This window comes from Cryptomeria japonica, chromosome 1 (assembly GCF_030272615.1).
Source record: "Cryptomeria japonica chromosome 1, Sugi_1.0, whole genome shotgun sequence".
Lineage (NCBI taxonomy): Eukaryota > Viridiplantae > Streptophyta > Pinopsida > Cupressales > Cupressaceae > Cryptomeria > Cryptomeria japonica.
In genome coordinates, this window is record NC_081405.1 from 236,117,725 (window position 1) to 236,134,683 (window position 16,959).

General features: G+C 35.0%; 1 pseudogene; it reads right to left on the reverse strand.

Annotated features, from left to right (window-relative positions):
• LOC131042243 (soluble inorganic pyrophosphatase-like) overlaps positions 1-16,959 on the reverse strand; it is a 153,859-nt pseudogene that overhangs the window by 125,374 nt on the left and 11,526 nt on the right.

Sequence of the window (16,959 nt, forward strand, 5' to 3'; positions counted from 1 at the left end):
GATTTGAAAGGATTTAGAGGATAATTATATTGAAGAAGGAAAACACAACACGGCAAAATTCATCCATATTCGACATGGGAAGTCTTTATATGTGTTATTATATTTATAGAGATACCAAAAGAAGAAGTTATGTGCAGGATGCTTGTATGGAAAGGGCACTAGTGGTAGAGAGGTTGGTAGTTGTTCAAAATTAGAAATATGGGAGATTATGATTTTAAATGCCACTATATGAGATATTGTTAGGATAAGGTGAGATTAACTTTGTAATTCTATGCCATTCATATGCCTACCCTTGGGAAGTGTTTTATAGGACATGATAGAAAAATATTAAATATTTATACTTTATGGCCAATTATAATTGCATTTTGAAGAGGTGGATATATGTAAAGATGATAAAGATAAATTAAAATGACAAAGTACTCCCCTTTAGGTGTTCGCATTGAGATATGAAGGGTCACGCATTTAGTACTTATAATTGGGAGGAGAAATGATGTCCATTGGGATATTTGAAGAGTCATTCGGGGTTACAAAGCATCTGGGAGCTCAAATGTTTGAGCGACTATAGGGTCACACAGATGTTTGTGCAACACACATACATTTGGGCAAAAACTGGAACTAATAGTCAAGGAATCAACCTTGCAGTATAATAAAATATGTTTTAAAATTGAGATTAAGGTTAAAGAGCATAATTGTCTTAATTGTAACTAAAGGGAAAGCCTTATGTGATGTTAAATTGCATAGGATGCAATTTATGACATTACATTTTGCCCCCACTTTAGCAGGCATATATGTTTGACAAAAGTTGCAAGCTAAAGTAAAAGGAATAGAGTTAAGAGTATTGTATCTAGGATACAAAAAGTCTTCTATCCATGTAGATTTACCCTAGGGAAGAGACCTGAATCAATCCTACATAGATATTGTTAAGCTATATCACCATAGACATGTTAGTTGCAAACAAACATGTTAGGTGAAAAGTGAAAATTAGACATAAAAAATTATGTAGACATAAGATGACACTAATATGTATGGGTAGCAAGTTGTGTTATGCTAGGGACCATATGACAATCCAATCAGCCTATGACTACTACAAACTGCGTAGTAGGATAATCACATAAAATAAACACAGACGTGTATAAAGACAAAGTCCAGCAAGTTTCCCCCATGCTAGATGACAGGTGAGATAGCCCAAGGATGTAGAATATTTCAAATATATATATATATATATATATATATATATATATATATATATATATATATATATATATATATATATATATATATATATATATATATATATATATATATATATATATATATATATATATATATATATATATATGTGTGTGTGTGTGTGTGTGATAAGAAAGCTATAATATGAATATGATAACCCTTATCAATTATCAATGCTTGCAGAGAATAATCTGTGTGCAACTGAAAAATTAAATACATCCTCAACCAGGTTTGGCAAATACTCAATTTTTTTAAATCGTATCAAATTAATCACATCTATAGGGAAGCTAACAAAGCGACAAATGAATTGGCAAATATATCTATTGTTTAGACAGAGGGTCAAACCAACTTCACTAAGGAGGATATATCTATGAATTACAGGCTTTTAAAAGTCCTAGGGATGATCTGATGCAATAAATGGAATTGTGTTGCTCCAGTTTTGTGTCGAGTTCTTCACATATTTGCAACTAATGTGGTCTATTTTGTAGGTTTATGGTTGACACTCTATCAATAAGCATTGACAATTTTCAAAATTTAAATTACAAATTTAATTAATGTTGACTCCCTTCAAATGCCATCAAAACGCATGATGATGTGGTTTCCACCCCCGATGAAACTCCACATAATCATTAAAGCACATGTTACATGAGATTGTTGTTAGTTGCTATTTATTTCAAGTACGCCTCATGGGATATTTTCAAAATCTCACACGAGCGCCACCATTTTCCTTCATCCTTCCGCATTATCTCATTTCAACACACATAGCTTCTTGGCATTAAGGCAACTTTCATTATTACATGTTGCAGGCTAGATTTGGCATATCTAGTTATGATTGTCTTGTTGCCTTCGTACAATTTTTCCTCTATATATCCTTTAAAGACCTTCATTTAGATATCGCAAATAAAAGCTTCAAGCTGGAGTCCTCATTAAGATATGGTTTTGTTCGGCCTCTCACAGTGGCGTCTACTACCATTAGTGTGAATAAGAAGTATCGATTGGCTCAACATCTTTTCTTGGTACTTCAAGTTTTGCATGTATTTGGCCAGATTATCGGGTAAAAGTACTCCTTCTTTGCTCGAAAAAATATTGTCGGCTTTAGGTTTACAAATATATTTTCTTGTTCTTTCCTTGCTATCAGATTATGGATCATTTTCTCAAAAATTATAAAGTGCATGTGAAACCTAGAAGGGGGGGGTTTCCTTTTGCAGAGCCCATTGATGATGGAGAAATTGGTAGGGTTTTCATTATTTCATTCTTAGTTGTTATTCATCTTCTTATCTAATTGTCTAGATGATTTACAGTCTTATGAACTCCTAAAAACCATTGTGGATGACTCTGTTATTCCAGGTTTTATTTGTCATGGTGAATTGCTCAAGTGTCTGCAAAAATATAATTTGGGCTTTGGCAATGGGTACATTTTGGATCTTTTTTCGAGATGGGATCTCAAACACACAAAATTAGGAGATATTTTTTGTGCATTTGTTGTTTCCTTATGCAATGATGATCCTTGGTTTCTCTGCCATGCTTTGTAGATACATAGACAAGAGCTCGATGCAGATAGACCGAAGGCTCTAAAAGACAAGTATTTTGCACTCTCCTTTCTTATTTTCACACCCATCTCTCATGGAATTCTAGCAGTTGCAGAGGGAGGTGAAGGGGAAGTCGGTGTATCTACATCTAAAAGAAAGAGGGGAGGCCAACCAAAAGAGGCTTCAACCTCTAAAAGACAAGCCCGTAGATAGACATTAAATGGGATTTTTCAAAATATTAATAAATATAATATTCTAACATTTTGTACACTTTTTAAATATTAATAAATATAATGTGTCCTATGCCTTTGACTTAAAAAAAAATGAATATGATAACCCCCCTTAGAATGAGTTGTGCTACGCAAAGGAGCACAATTATTTTAAGGACAAAAGATGTTGTGTCATGAAACCATAATGAGACAATAGGAGCAACATAAATTGGAACAAAAATAGAAGAAGACTTAAGAGCTAAAACAAAAGACTCATCCTCAGTCTTCAATGCAATCTCGCATTCCGGAGCTATCATAATTTGACAATGCTTAAACTCATGCGCAAGTTGTTTCCTATGCAGATGGCAATCAAGAACAAAATCCTAAAAAATAATTTGTAATATCTTACTCTATAGGTGAATCTGTATTTACAATTATTGTCGATGAAAGAGGAGGCTCCACAAATGAATTAGGAGATGTCGCAGACATAGGGACCTATTTCTTTGGGATCATGTAGAGGAACATGAAGAGCCCTCAAAGGCCAAGATGAATATGTTACATGAGAAGGACCAATCAAAGAAGCATGCTTACCCTTGTCATACATAGTAGGCAAGGGATGTCAAGAAGAATGGGAAGCTCATGAAGATGGGATTTCAACTTCCACAACACAAGTACCTTTCATTTTCCTATGTTGGGAACAATAAAAGGAACATGAGGCACCACTAGAGGTTGTAAAGTCTTAGAAAAATAAGGAGGTCTACTCTAGGGAGTGGGCTTGTCCTTAGCTACCAATGAAGAAGGGGCAAAGGATTAAGAATGTTGCTATGAAGGAGAAAACCAAGAAGGAATAACTAGAGAAGAAGTAGGTTGGACCGATGTTGATGCAAACTCCCCAATTTTATATTTATAATATGTCTTGTATAATAGATCACTGTGGGGTAGCATAGGTCCAATTGGAGCAAGCTAGAAATGATCTAGAGAGAAGCCCCCACATGACACTCATGGTTTGTATCCAATATCTTGGATAGGTTGCACAATGTCATCATGAGGAAACTTTAAACACTTGTGAATAGAAAAAGCAATAACATCCATGGAAAACAAGGAATGCCTAGCTTCACTCTGAGCAAGTCAGAATTTGGACTCACAATAAATATCATAGAGACATCCTTAGGTGCTATAAGGACTAGCAAATAAATAGATCTAAGAGGAGGAAGAGAAAGACCAATATATGTGTAGGAATGGTGGCATTCGAATCATCATATCTCACCCTATGTAACCCATTAATAAAAAAACATCTTCTTTGTTATGACATTGACTTTATATTTAGGGTCGAGCACAACACAAGTAATAACATTATCATTAACTCAAGTAGGAATGTACAAAGGAGAAGGCTCTCCATGGAATGAAGATTCATTATGTGTGAAAAATATGTGATGAGGAGGTAGCAGACCGGAAGGAGGTTAACCTTGAACCAGTCAATCTCTAAGGTTCACAGACTCAACCTGTAATCCCTAATTCTAAAGATCCTAACACAACACCAAGTCAAGGAATGGTTCAATGGCACCAAACAACACCTTGGAAAACCCCAAGGCTCCACTATGTCCACTTATAGACAAATAACACTTCTCAAGTTCTTGTGTGGTTACACACACACCCTAGCAAACAATGAGTGGGCTATTACTAGGCTTAAGGGTTTGAATGACCCACTTGACCAATTCAATACAACAATCCTTGGAGGGGTGTTCTCACAACACTTGAACACAAATAAAACAGGATTTCATGGTTTAGGTCCACTGGAACATCAATCTTGACTCATTCGCCCACAAACCTAAACCGGTTGTTATTAGGCCTCGTTTTGAAGGAATCGAGTGATAACTTTTGACACCCTGAGGATATAGACAGAGAAATTATATTTTTAGATACCCTTTTGCGATTTCTAAACAATATCTCAATTTTTTATACTAGAACAACTTGCAGATATTCCAACTGATGCTACACTAACAGACCTAATAGGGTTTTCAGACCTATTTGACTGAACGCCTTTCACAAACTGGTTTGGTTGTCCTAATGGATAACCACCACTAACCATAAAATATTATGAAAACCTCTAAAATAATCTTCTACCACATTCAAACCCTTTCCCAGTGCTCTACCTCTCAATTCTTAGGCACTGCACTCATCAAACAGGTCTGTCACATAGAGATGCTAGACCTAGGGTTAGTTCTCCATCCTCTTCACCTTGTTGCATCCTCTTAATGGATATTTTTACTAACATATGATACAATGGCCTATAATCTCATGTAACGGTGGAGAGTTCAATTAAGGATTGATAGGCCAAAACCCATTATTGCAGTCAAACCCTAGGGGTTTAAGGGTTTTAGGCTACCCGGTAGAGATTTGCTTGTAGAATGGGGCAACTATCACTTCAAGAATTCACACTAAAATCAAAACAAAGGTAAGACAGTCTAGTTATAGGATCTATTCCATGAGCATTCTTACCAATCCACCTTCAGTATGCAATCAATAGAAATTAGATGTTTTTTTCGAGTTTCCAACAGTTCTTGATGCTTCCAATTCCTTTCCAAATCAACCAACACAATCAACTTACATTCTTCGGTGTTTGGGGCCTTTAAATATGTTTCCCAAATGAACATAACCTCCTCCAACTTTTTTTCAAACTAACTGACCGCTGGAGAATCCCGATTTACAAAAAGTGCAAAATTGTCATGACAACAAATTGACAATATGACAACTTTTGCATAATTCGACCAACTTAGACTCTAGACTGTCATAGTCCCCCATAATGATTACATTTGACTTTAAAACATAAAAAAATGACTCAAATAGACTTGTGGTCACTTGATCCCTCGATTTAGAACATTATGACCCTTATTGACTCAATTTGCTCTACTAGACCCTAGATGACAATTTGATCCAAACATGGACAAATTTGTCACACTCCTAAGACATTGAATTAAAAAAAAGGACCCATAGGGTCTTATTACATTTCTTCTAACTAATATAAAATAATATTTCTCCTAGATCATTCCTTCGTAGGTAGGTGCTCCTGCACCAATATGTTAGGCATCTTGACCTTTTGATTAGAAGTGGAGATTATAGTAATGGTCACCATGTTCATGTATGTGATTGGATAGAGTAGAAGAAGAAGCAGTGATGAAGTTAGAAGAATGATGTGGGATAGATCTATGCATATTTGTAGCTCACTATTGGCTTTAGCAACAAATTTGAATTTTGTTTCTTATCACCAATTTGGATGGTATTGTTATATATGTGGTCTTGGAATACATGTCTTCAATGCACATAATGTTTGGTGTCATGCCCAAGCACCCGATAATATTGACAAAATTTAGAAGCATCATACCAACTAGGGTATGGATTGTTATCAATAAGAAATCTAGTCTTTGTGAGTGTAATCAAGTTATCTTCTAGTTATTTTTAAAGTACACTTAAATAAGAATAAGATAATTTCATTAAAAAACCAATTTCCTTGTGATTTTAGTGTATTTTTCTCAATTTCTTGAGGAATTATGATTATATTAGCAATTGATTTATTCTTCTTTGATCCTATAGAAGAAGACATAGCTCCAAGATTATCAATATGTGAGGATGAGGCATAAACCCCATATTGAGTCAACATGTGTTGATAATCCCTCATCAAAGAAACTCATTTTGTCAATGTCAGTTGCAAAATTCCCATGAACATCCTTTGAATGTCATGATTAGGCAACGAATAGGGAATATGTAAAGATAAATATTGATAACAAGAAATAAAATCAATCAACTTCTCATTAGGTTGCTCCTTACAATGGATAAGATCAACAATGGTGACCTTGGAGCTAATGTTTTCTTGGAACCATTGCAAGAACTGATTCATGAGCTAATTGAAAGAAAATGTAGATTTATCAAGTAATGAGAATAACCATTCCAATGTGCTTTTCTTAAGGGACTATGGAAATAACTCAGCTAAAAAATGATCCTGATAAGAAAAATCACTATAAAGTGGAAAGCATTAGCATGTAACTGTGGATCACCCTTACCATTGTACTTAACTTAGTTTGAAATCTCAATCCCTTAGGGTATAGGTTCATTTAGAATGTTCAAAGCAAGAGGTTTGTAATGATAATAAGGTGTAAGTGAGGATTGTGTAGCAGGGTTGGTCAAGTTGGCAAGTCAAGACATCACTTGTCCCATATTTTGCAATAGATGGAATTAGTTGGCAAGAGAGGTGGAGGCAGATTAGACATTGCAACAAAAACATTAGCAATTGATGCCTTAATGATGGAAGTGGGATTGGTAGAGCTAACATGAATGTTATACCCTAAAGGATTTTGAGATACATTGGTTCTAGGTGTAAGAAGATTTAAAAATACAATATTTGTGTTGCCAATAGAAGGTATAGGGGTTGTTATAGGATTTGTATCAACCATATGCGCTAACACCTTTGACATTGGGATATTTAATTGTGGACAATTGATATCTGAATGAGTATCCTGAGGTTGAGACAAAATAAATGTATAAGAGGACACATGTGTCTCAATAATATTAGTTAGTACACAAAATAACTCAAGGCCCTTATAATCTTAGATGAGCAGGTCTCTCAAATTATCAACAATAGGGGCGACTTGAGTGAAAATTATCACAATTAATCAAACTTTTGAAATCTCTTTTAAGTTCTCCTTTAAGGATTTTACATACTCAAAGGTGACCTTAAGAGCATACTCATGATCCATCGAAGGAGGAGACTCATGAGGAGAGTTAACTTGAGAATTAGGTTGAAAATTTGAAGTTGAAGAGTTTCCAAAAATTGGATGAGAGTGAAGAGAGTCAAGATCTCGAAAAAAAATCAAGTCAGGTCCTATAATGGCCCTCTAGTTTTATCTTCTACATTCTTACTTCTTGATGTGGGTTTGGCTATGTGCCTATAGCATTGTAAATTGTAACCAATTTACAATTCACACCTCATGATTGTGCTCATACTTTAGGGTGTCCTATCTCTGTTCCCCCTAGGTTCATTTTGGTCCTCTTTACTCCAACTTTGATGTCACCTATTGACACTGTTGAGTGGGCCCCATCTTGGAGTTGCCTTCCCCCATTTTCTAATTTGTTGTTTCTATTTTTGGAGGACCATAGCATGGGGCACCTTGGTCCTGAACCAATGTGTCACCCACCACCTTGGTCCCCCTTAAACATGACCTAATTTAAATCTAGGTGGAGTCTCTCCCTCCCCAATGGATTTCAGTCTCCATGCATGGTTACACTTGACAGTTGGACATTGGCCTGATTAGTAATTTACCTAGGGAACCATATATAAAGACATCCCATCAATTCATTCTAGACCTAGAAGCAATTGATTATCTACAACACATCTCATTATTCGTGCATCCATCAAGTATTCATCATCAAGTATTTCAAACATTCAAGGCAACACTATATCCTTCAAGCATTATGGAGCAAAGTTACATCAATCTTCATGCAAGCATATGTGTTTAATTAGGGTTTCCTTTCTTATGTTCATGTGTTTGTCATGCTATTACATCCAACATTTGTGATTACATCCAAAGAGCATTGTATTGTTAATCTTTTTATCAACCATTGAAGATATAAGGTATATTTCCTAACATTTTCTTCAGTATTTATATTATTCAATTCAAGTTTAATTCATAAACCAGGGTATGGCCCAAGGTGAACCTCTGTTCCCAACCCTTTTCTTTTCTTTTTGTGTGCAAGGAATTGATTTAGGATTTGTAATCAAAGATTCTAACATAGTTGACAATGACGAATAGGTTCAGGTTTTAACAGAGCGAAAAGTGGAGGACCAGGGAAAATTCCTGCTACTTAGCCCCAAAAAATTAAGTTTAAACTTTTAGGAATAGATTCTGATTCTCTTCTTCTACTTAGATCACTATCTATGGCTCTATCTGATACCTGTAGTAGTTTGCTCTTACCGTTCCTCTTCAATTATCCATTGTCTTGCCCTAACTTCACAATTTACATCCAAATTTCAACTCAAAAGGGGGAGACAACAAATTGGTAAATCTAATTAGTATTCTTAGCCCCTTTTCCAATTCAATTATGGCTAGGTCTATTGGATTTACCCCCCTTTTTTTAAGATTAGTGGTTTTATTATCTTAATTGGTGAAACCCTAATTTTACACCATTTACAATGCTTATGGTTGTTCTATTGTTATTTGGACGTGGATTTAGTTTGTGATGCTTTGATATTATTTTTGGATCATGCTTTATTTTATTGTAGTGCTTCGCCTTAAATGTCTATCTCATGTCTTGTTGATATATGTATCATGATTGTGTCAGACCTCTGATGTGTTGGTTTGTAGTATGGTTATTTTTTATCATGTAGTTGCATTGAGATGCATGATGATCTATTATGTCCTTGATAATTATGATGGACCGATGTAGTGATTTGGAACTACCTTATGTGAGATGTTGCTTTAATGATGATTTGATTAATGAATGGAATGAACAAGTGATGTTAACCTGACTGGTTGAATCGAAAGTAGTAAATCATGTTTATGTTATTTTATTGCATTAAAATATTTAAATTTGTATTGATATAATTGATGATATTCATGTTAGATTTAGTGGATGGATATGAAGATAATGAAAGGATGTTGACTGTTCAGGGAACAATTATATGTTTATTATTGCAATGAAAGAATACCAATGAACATTGTAATTTTATGCATTTAATTAGACGAGACTATTATTATTATTTAATTGATGATTAGAAGTGAAAGGGATGATATTGCATCATTTGAATATATTAGAATGCATGCAATGTTAAAATCAACTTCCAATGATTTTAATTAGTTTGAGTATTTATGTGTGTGTGTGTGTGTGTGTGTGAGTGAGAGAGAGAGAGAGAGAGAGAGAGAGAGAGAGAGAGAGAGAGAGGGGGAGAGAGAGAGAGAGAGAGAGAGAGAGAGAGAGAGAGAGAGAGAGAGAGAGAGAGAGAGAGATCATGTACACTTGATGTGTGAAATTTTTTAGTGGATACAAGTATAGGGTATTGGCTCCACCTGGCTCCATAGGTTTGAGTTGGCCCGTATCCCCAATGGTGGTAACAAGAGATAACACATTGGCCATTCATGTAACCTAGCCCTAGCCATTGTTCCTAATTTGGATGTAATAAACCTAGTTGCATATCCTGATACCCTGGTTACCATGTAGGTAATGTCCGACTACCCTACTATATATTTGTATAAGACTCGTGAAACCTATATGTTTATAGTCAATTATAAGTGAATTGTTGTAAGTTGGTTTATGTATATTAATGATATTTTAATATGACTATGTGGGATTAATAAACATGCAATGTGCCTTATATGTAGTTATTTTAAAGTGATTTTAATTTGGGGGATTTTGGGAGTTTTTATTTATCTTATGATTTAAATTTGAATTTTATTGTTATTATATTATCACTTCAAAAAGTGAGATATAATTGGTAATTGGAGCCCATTTTAAACAGAGTCATTTTCTTTATTTTTGCTCTCAAACCATTTGGGGAAAGAATGGAATTGTTGGGATTTTGAGTCTTTGTGGGTGAAATTTTGTGGGAATTGTGTCGGAAGGATTGTGATGAGGAGGTTGCCAAGTTGCTTGGATTTGGAGACTGTTGTCACAAAATTTTGCACCCTTGGTGATCAGGCTTGATCACCAACCTTGTGAAACATGGAAACAACCTCTCAAGTGTGGGACCTTGTGTGAGGCCCTACCCCGACTCATCCTAGCATTTCAGTATTTTTCATGTTGAGACTATTATGGATGCTTTATTTTTATGCATTATGGATTTGGAACTTATATGATTCCATGATTTGGATAACATTGATATATATTGATGCTTCATTTCTATGCATTATAGATATAGAACTCTATATGATTCTAGAATAGGATTACTTTGTGATGATGTATGTCATTATTGGAATTGCAGGACTTTACTATGATGATAGAAATAGGAATGCATGTTTTATGTATGGATCAGAATTATGTGGATTATGATAATTGCTTATGTGGATTTATTTGGATATAAGATATATTGATTTGTTTAAATGTAAATTATATGCAGAGTGTTTGATGTGTATTCTTATTCATGTGCTTAATATTATATGAGGTTATTGGAATTACTAATGTGTAATTGAGATGAGCGGGAAAATTATCCATTTGACCATGGAAATATTATGGAGAACCAAACCTAGACCTATGTACGTTCGTAAAGCCAGGGGTTGTCTATTTGGAGAGACAACACCTTGTATGTATCGTATTTTATTTGTAATAGTAAATGATGCATGTGTGTTAAATTTTATTTATTGATTTATTTAAATCCAACAAGAGACAATTTCCATGTGTAATTTTGTAATGTATTTTATTTTGTCACTTGACACGTGTTGATTTTTGTCTTGAATTTTGACTTGTCTCTTGAAGGGAGTTGTTCAACTATAGCTTTTTCAAAACATTTGAATGTGGTTTTAAATTTTCCTTGGGTAGAGTCTTTGGAGTGGTCAACACGGGTTTGACCCGAAATTTAACTTCAGAAGGGTTTATAAGGGGTCAAATGGACTCCTAGGGGTAGTTTAAAGGTGTTTCCTAAAGCCCATAAGGTATACCTATGAGTTAGGAGTGTTTTTAGGCATGTGTCTACTCCCATGTGACTATTTAGTCATCCCAAAAAGTGGGTTTTCTAAGATGTGCGAAAATTCAAAATTAGAAGGTGTCATCTAGGTTAGATAACCTTCCCTTTTGATGAGAGATCCTTTTTGATCTTTTTCTTACTTTTTCCTTTTTCAGTTTTAGAAACCTATGAGAACTCTCACCGAGGTCTTCTTAGGCAAGAATGAGAGATTTTGTGGGTAATCACCCAGTCTCCTTTTTTGGAGACTATGCATTTTGAAAAGTTGGTTTTTGGATTCGAAATTTGGCTAAGTGTAGAAGGGAGGATTGTGGATTTGGGCTTCTCATCCTCAAACTAGTTCTAGCATACCTTTGGGCAGATTGAAGGTTGGTTCATCTCTTTGCTTTTTACGTTGCATGTCTATGTTGGAAAGTTTGGTTGTATGTGAAAGTGATTCTCTTGTATTTTCTTTTGTGAAAATTATTATTATGCGATCTGTCTTTTATTTTCTTGTATGCATTTTCTGTGTTTTGGGAGTAACCAAGGCCTTCTACTCTTGGGAGGGTAGGATGGTCTTGCGGGTGGTATAAGTTTGATAGCCCTCGAGTGAGAGACTCTCTTTATGAGAGCGAACTCAAGGGGTGTATTTGTGACCCTTGTTGCATGGCCTAGTTTGTGCATTTGGGGGTCACAAAGGGAGAAAGTATGGCATGAATGCCTTGAGGGGCATAAGGAATGTGGGGTTAATGATCTTATGAAATAACTTTGTTTGCCATGAGGTGGCATTGTGTTCTACCATTCTTGCAGTCTCCTCAGGGTATTTGGTCCACTACCACCCATGTAAAATCATCACATTTTGTGATGGAGTGCAACCTTGGTTGGGAAAGTGTTTGCTATATCTTTTTCCCTTAATTGTTGTGTTTGCATGTCTGTAACCTGTCTAGGGCTTGGTTCTCCAAGCTCGGGGGTGGCTTCTAGTAAGCCTAGGCTGAGAGATGAGCACTCCATGGTCAAGCCTTATAATTTATTTGCAGGATTGCTTGGAAAGAAAAGAAAAGGGACAAGCTAGGAGTTGCTGGGTTTTGTACTTGATTTACAGAAAAAGAATAAGAAAAGGGATGCTATATTTTTCAGTTGCAGAAATGTAAATAAACGTTGTATGTTGTATTTATTTTGAAAGGAATGTATTTATTTATTTAAAGTCCTCATTTAATAGAAAAGAGAGACTAGATGGGTATCTCACCCAATTGTAATGTTGACTATATTGCCTTTTAAATAAACTTTAAAGAAATGCATTATTTTTATTAAGTATTATTTTGTTGCAAAAAAAATTGAAATGTGTATATCTGGATTTAGTTCCTATAGTTCTGAAAATAATATTTTTTGTATGCATGTTATTTCTGAAAATAAAAGTTCAGTTTATTCCTTATGCATATCTCTAAGTCTAATTTAAATAATTCTAGATTAATGTAGTTGCTGAATATATTTTAATAAACTCTGTCATTTTCTATTTATTTATTCATAGAAAATAAATCTAAAATTATCATGTCTATCTCTAAGATTTATTTCAATAATTTCTAGTCGAATATAGTTGTTGTTTAAATTTAATCAATTTTGTCATTTTCTCCTTAATTTATTGCAGAATTAAAGTCTAGTATTTGCACTATGGATTTAAGACTAGATCTAAAAAGAAGAAATATAAATATTGGACTATTGTTGTACTGTCATTTATTTTATTAATTTCCTACAAGTTTTGTTTAAAAAATATATATATAACATTACTCATCTATGAAATTTCACATTAAACCTACCTGTGATTTAAACATGAATATAATTTAATTTATTATTACAAAAAATAAAGGGTTTAAATTATTTTATTTAAAAAAAAAAATACTAAGCAAAGGGGGGGTACCTCGCCCCCCGCACAGTGGGCAGCGACCCCCAGTAGCGACCGTAACCCACAGTTGGGGAGGCTTCGGCTCCCCCTCTGTGGGCGGCACCCCACAGCGGCGGTGTTGCCGAGCTGTGGGCCGTGACCCGCAGGCTCGACAGTGGTCGTCCTTGTGGGGAGCCCCCATGCGACCTCTGTCGCCCCTATGAACAAAGAAACCTCCGCTCCTCCACACCTCCACTGAGACCCTCCATGGCCACCGCCTCCTGTGACCTGCACAAACATACACACACTTCACATACCAAGAAAAAAAAAAGAGAAAAGAATATCATAGTTAAGCCCTAACCCGAAAATAGGGTTAGGGCAAGATTATAAAACGAAAAGAAAATAGGGTAGAGGGTGGAGTAGTTTTATAATATTTTTAATTAGGTTTTTGTAGCGTCATAAATTGTACGCACTTGTTAGGGTGGTACAATTTCACACCTAGTTTAGCACCCGCCTTAGTGCATTTTACATTTTGCATTGCATTTTTCCTTAAGCACTTAATTAATCAAATTAATTAGGTCTAAGGTCCTATTTCATCATTCTCTACATCATAAAATTGGGCCCTTTTCACTAAAGCGCGTCCTTCGCATTTTATTCCTCCAATACACCACTTAATCAAAAACCCTAATTAAGTCCTATTTCGAACTTGGGGGCTTGGTTTCGGGGTCAAAACATCTCGAAATCACCTGTAACTTCGGGATTCTCTCTAAAATCATCATATCCGACGGCCCTGAAAATTTCGTGAAAAGTTGTCGAGACCGTGGCGCCCGGAGTGCAACATGGTCCCAGACATTTTTCCCAAAATTTTAGGAGCGCGATCCAATCATAAAATAAAGCTTAACCCCAAGAAATTGGCGGGATATTCAATCTCTAGGTCGGCCAAAATACAAATTTGCGACCTAGGGTTTCATACATAAAAGCTCTCTTTCCTCATTTGAAGGGATGGGATTTTTGTTTCCAGGAACTTCATATGCGGCGAAAGGGCAGATCTTTGAAGACTTCAACATCTTACAACATCTTTCTATCAAGCATATATCAAATTCATTCATCCACTTAGGGCTTGGAAGACATTGAAGAACAATAGGAGATTACCGACTGAAGATTGGCTTGTACTCCTCCCTTGAGGGTTGGGTATGATTTCATGTTGTTTTCATGTCTTTACATAAGCTTTGAATACATCATTTATTCATGCTTTAGATCACTTTGCATCTTGATTTAGAGCATTTACACTATCATTTACAAGCAATTAGGGTTTACTTTCTAGGTTGCTCTAGTTTGCTTTCTTGCATTTTAGGACCTTGCACACACACTAGGTCTGCACACACAATACATTTTACAAAACAACTTGGCTATTCGTGGAGGTGGAAATCACCGAAGCGGGGGTTTGACTAAGGCAAAACCCTATATAGCCGCCCATACACCCTTTTCCAGATATCACTGCAGGTTTCGGGATTCAGACGACGCCGCGGGATACAGATCCGGAGAAAGAAGGTCGAGACAGCACTCTCTATCAAATTACAGAGCAGAAGACTGGGACAGGGGCGCTGGGTGCCCTAGTCCTGCCAGGACAGGGGCGCTGGGCGCCCTGGTCCCTGGGACAGAGGCGCTGGGCACCCTAGTCCTCCGGACAGACAGCTTTCAGACAGTTTTCCGACAGTGTTCCAGAGTGCAGAACAGCAGTTTCCGGTGCAGTTTTCAGGACAGTGGCGCCCGCGCCCTCGTCCCGAACATTTTTAGTCTGATTTTGACTCTGGGTACACATCTGCATTCGTATTTCATCCTTGTATTTACAGCTGTTCATTGTTTAATCTCAATTCTGCAATCTTGTTATTAGTTCATACTTGCATTTTGGGATTAGGGTTTGAACTTGCATTACTTGATCTTACAATTTCAACAAGGGAATAGAAATCCTAATAGATATCCCGTGGCTCTCTCTTTCACAAAAAGAAGTAGCCAATTGTGCGATATCTCTAGGCTCTTTCGTATTCCGTAATGTGTGTCAAAGGGTAGGATTAGGGCATGATTAACCTAGTCTCGCTTTTCCCCCCACATAGTTTTCATTATTATTTAATATTTTAGTTAAGTTATATGGGATATTTATATTTTAGAAAATAAATATTTTCATATATAAGTGTTTTAATGAAATATATATATATATATATATATATATATATATATATATATATATATATATATATATATATATATATATATATATATATATATATATATATATATATATAGTTTAAAATATGAATGTATAGGTCAAATTGAAGATTAATCATTTTATTAGATGTTTATATTATATATATGTTTTTAATAAACATATAGGTATATTTAAAAAAGATGTTTTAAATTCTAATTAATTTGGAGTTTAATCTCTTAGGAAATTATAATAACTTTATAAGTTATTTGACTATAGGGGATTATTTAGTCTACCTAAATTTAGGCTATTCCAAGCTAAATTTTATAGGGAAATTTTCATTATGGATTTAATTAACCCTTTAGTCGAATTAGATTAATCACATTTTAATTATTGTTAAAATAAGATATAAACAATTAATAATCTAAGTGCTAGGACTAATTTTATTTAGTTCCTAAAAGCTATTAATGATTATTGGAGGTTAATACTATCCTTGTCAATCAATTTAGAGATTTGTGACTTAATTTAATCTATTGATTTAAATTGATGAGATAATAAATAATTATTTTTGTATTCCGCATTTAATTTAAATATTATTTTGCTTACTTGAGTTAGTGGTTAGAGTTAACCCAAACATAGTTAAGACAAACTTGTTAGTGTGTTTCGTATTAGCAAATTTAATGTTATTAGGTTGTTATTTAAAAATAAATAAAAATTATCCCGTTCATGACCAAAAGTTTGGGCATGACACCTTGCGCTGTTGTGAGATTGAGTCTCTAGAGAATGTCAACTTCCTCTTCAATTTGAAATGTAGAATGTTGGACCAACCCAACACTTGGTAAAACTAATCTATTGATTCTTAGGAAAAGGGAGAGAGAGGAGGGAATGCATGAAAGAAGGGAAAAAGGGTTTGCACCCAGACTAAAAGTTGATCTACCCCCACCTGTAACTGCATAGAACATCAATAAAACTACCTAGAAGATATACTAATTCCTATCTAAGTCTAGCTTTCTAAGACTGAGTCAAGGTTGGAATTCTTAACAATGGCAGAGAAATGAACAATGTTCTCATATACCATTCTAAGAGGAGTCAACACTATCACACATGTTGAGAAAACAAGATAAGATGCATTCATACAAATAGGTAAGAAAAATACACACATTTGCATAAACTGAAACTAAGCAAGGCAAGCAAAATCTTATTAATGGAGAGACCAGGTAATTTTTACAGTCGCAGAAGTCATAGACTGCTGTAAGAGAAAAAGA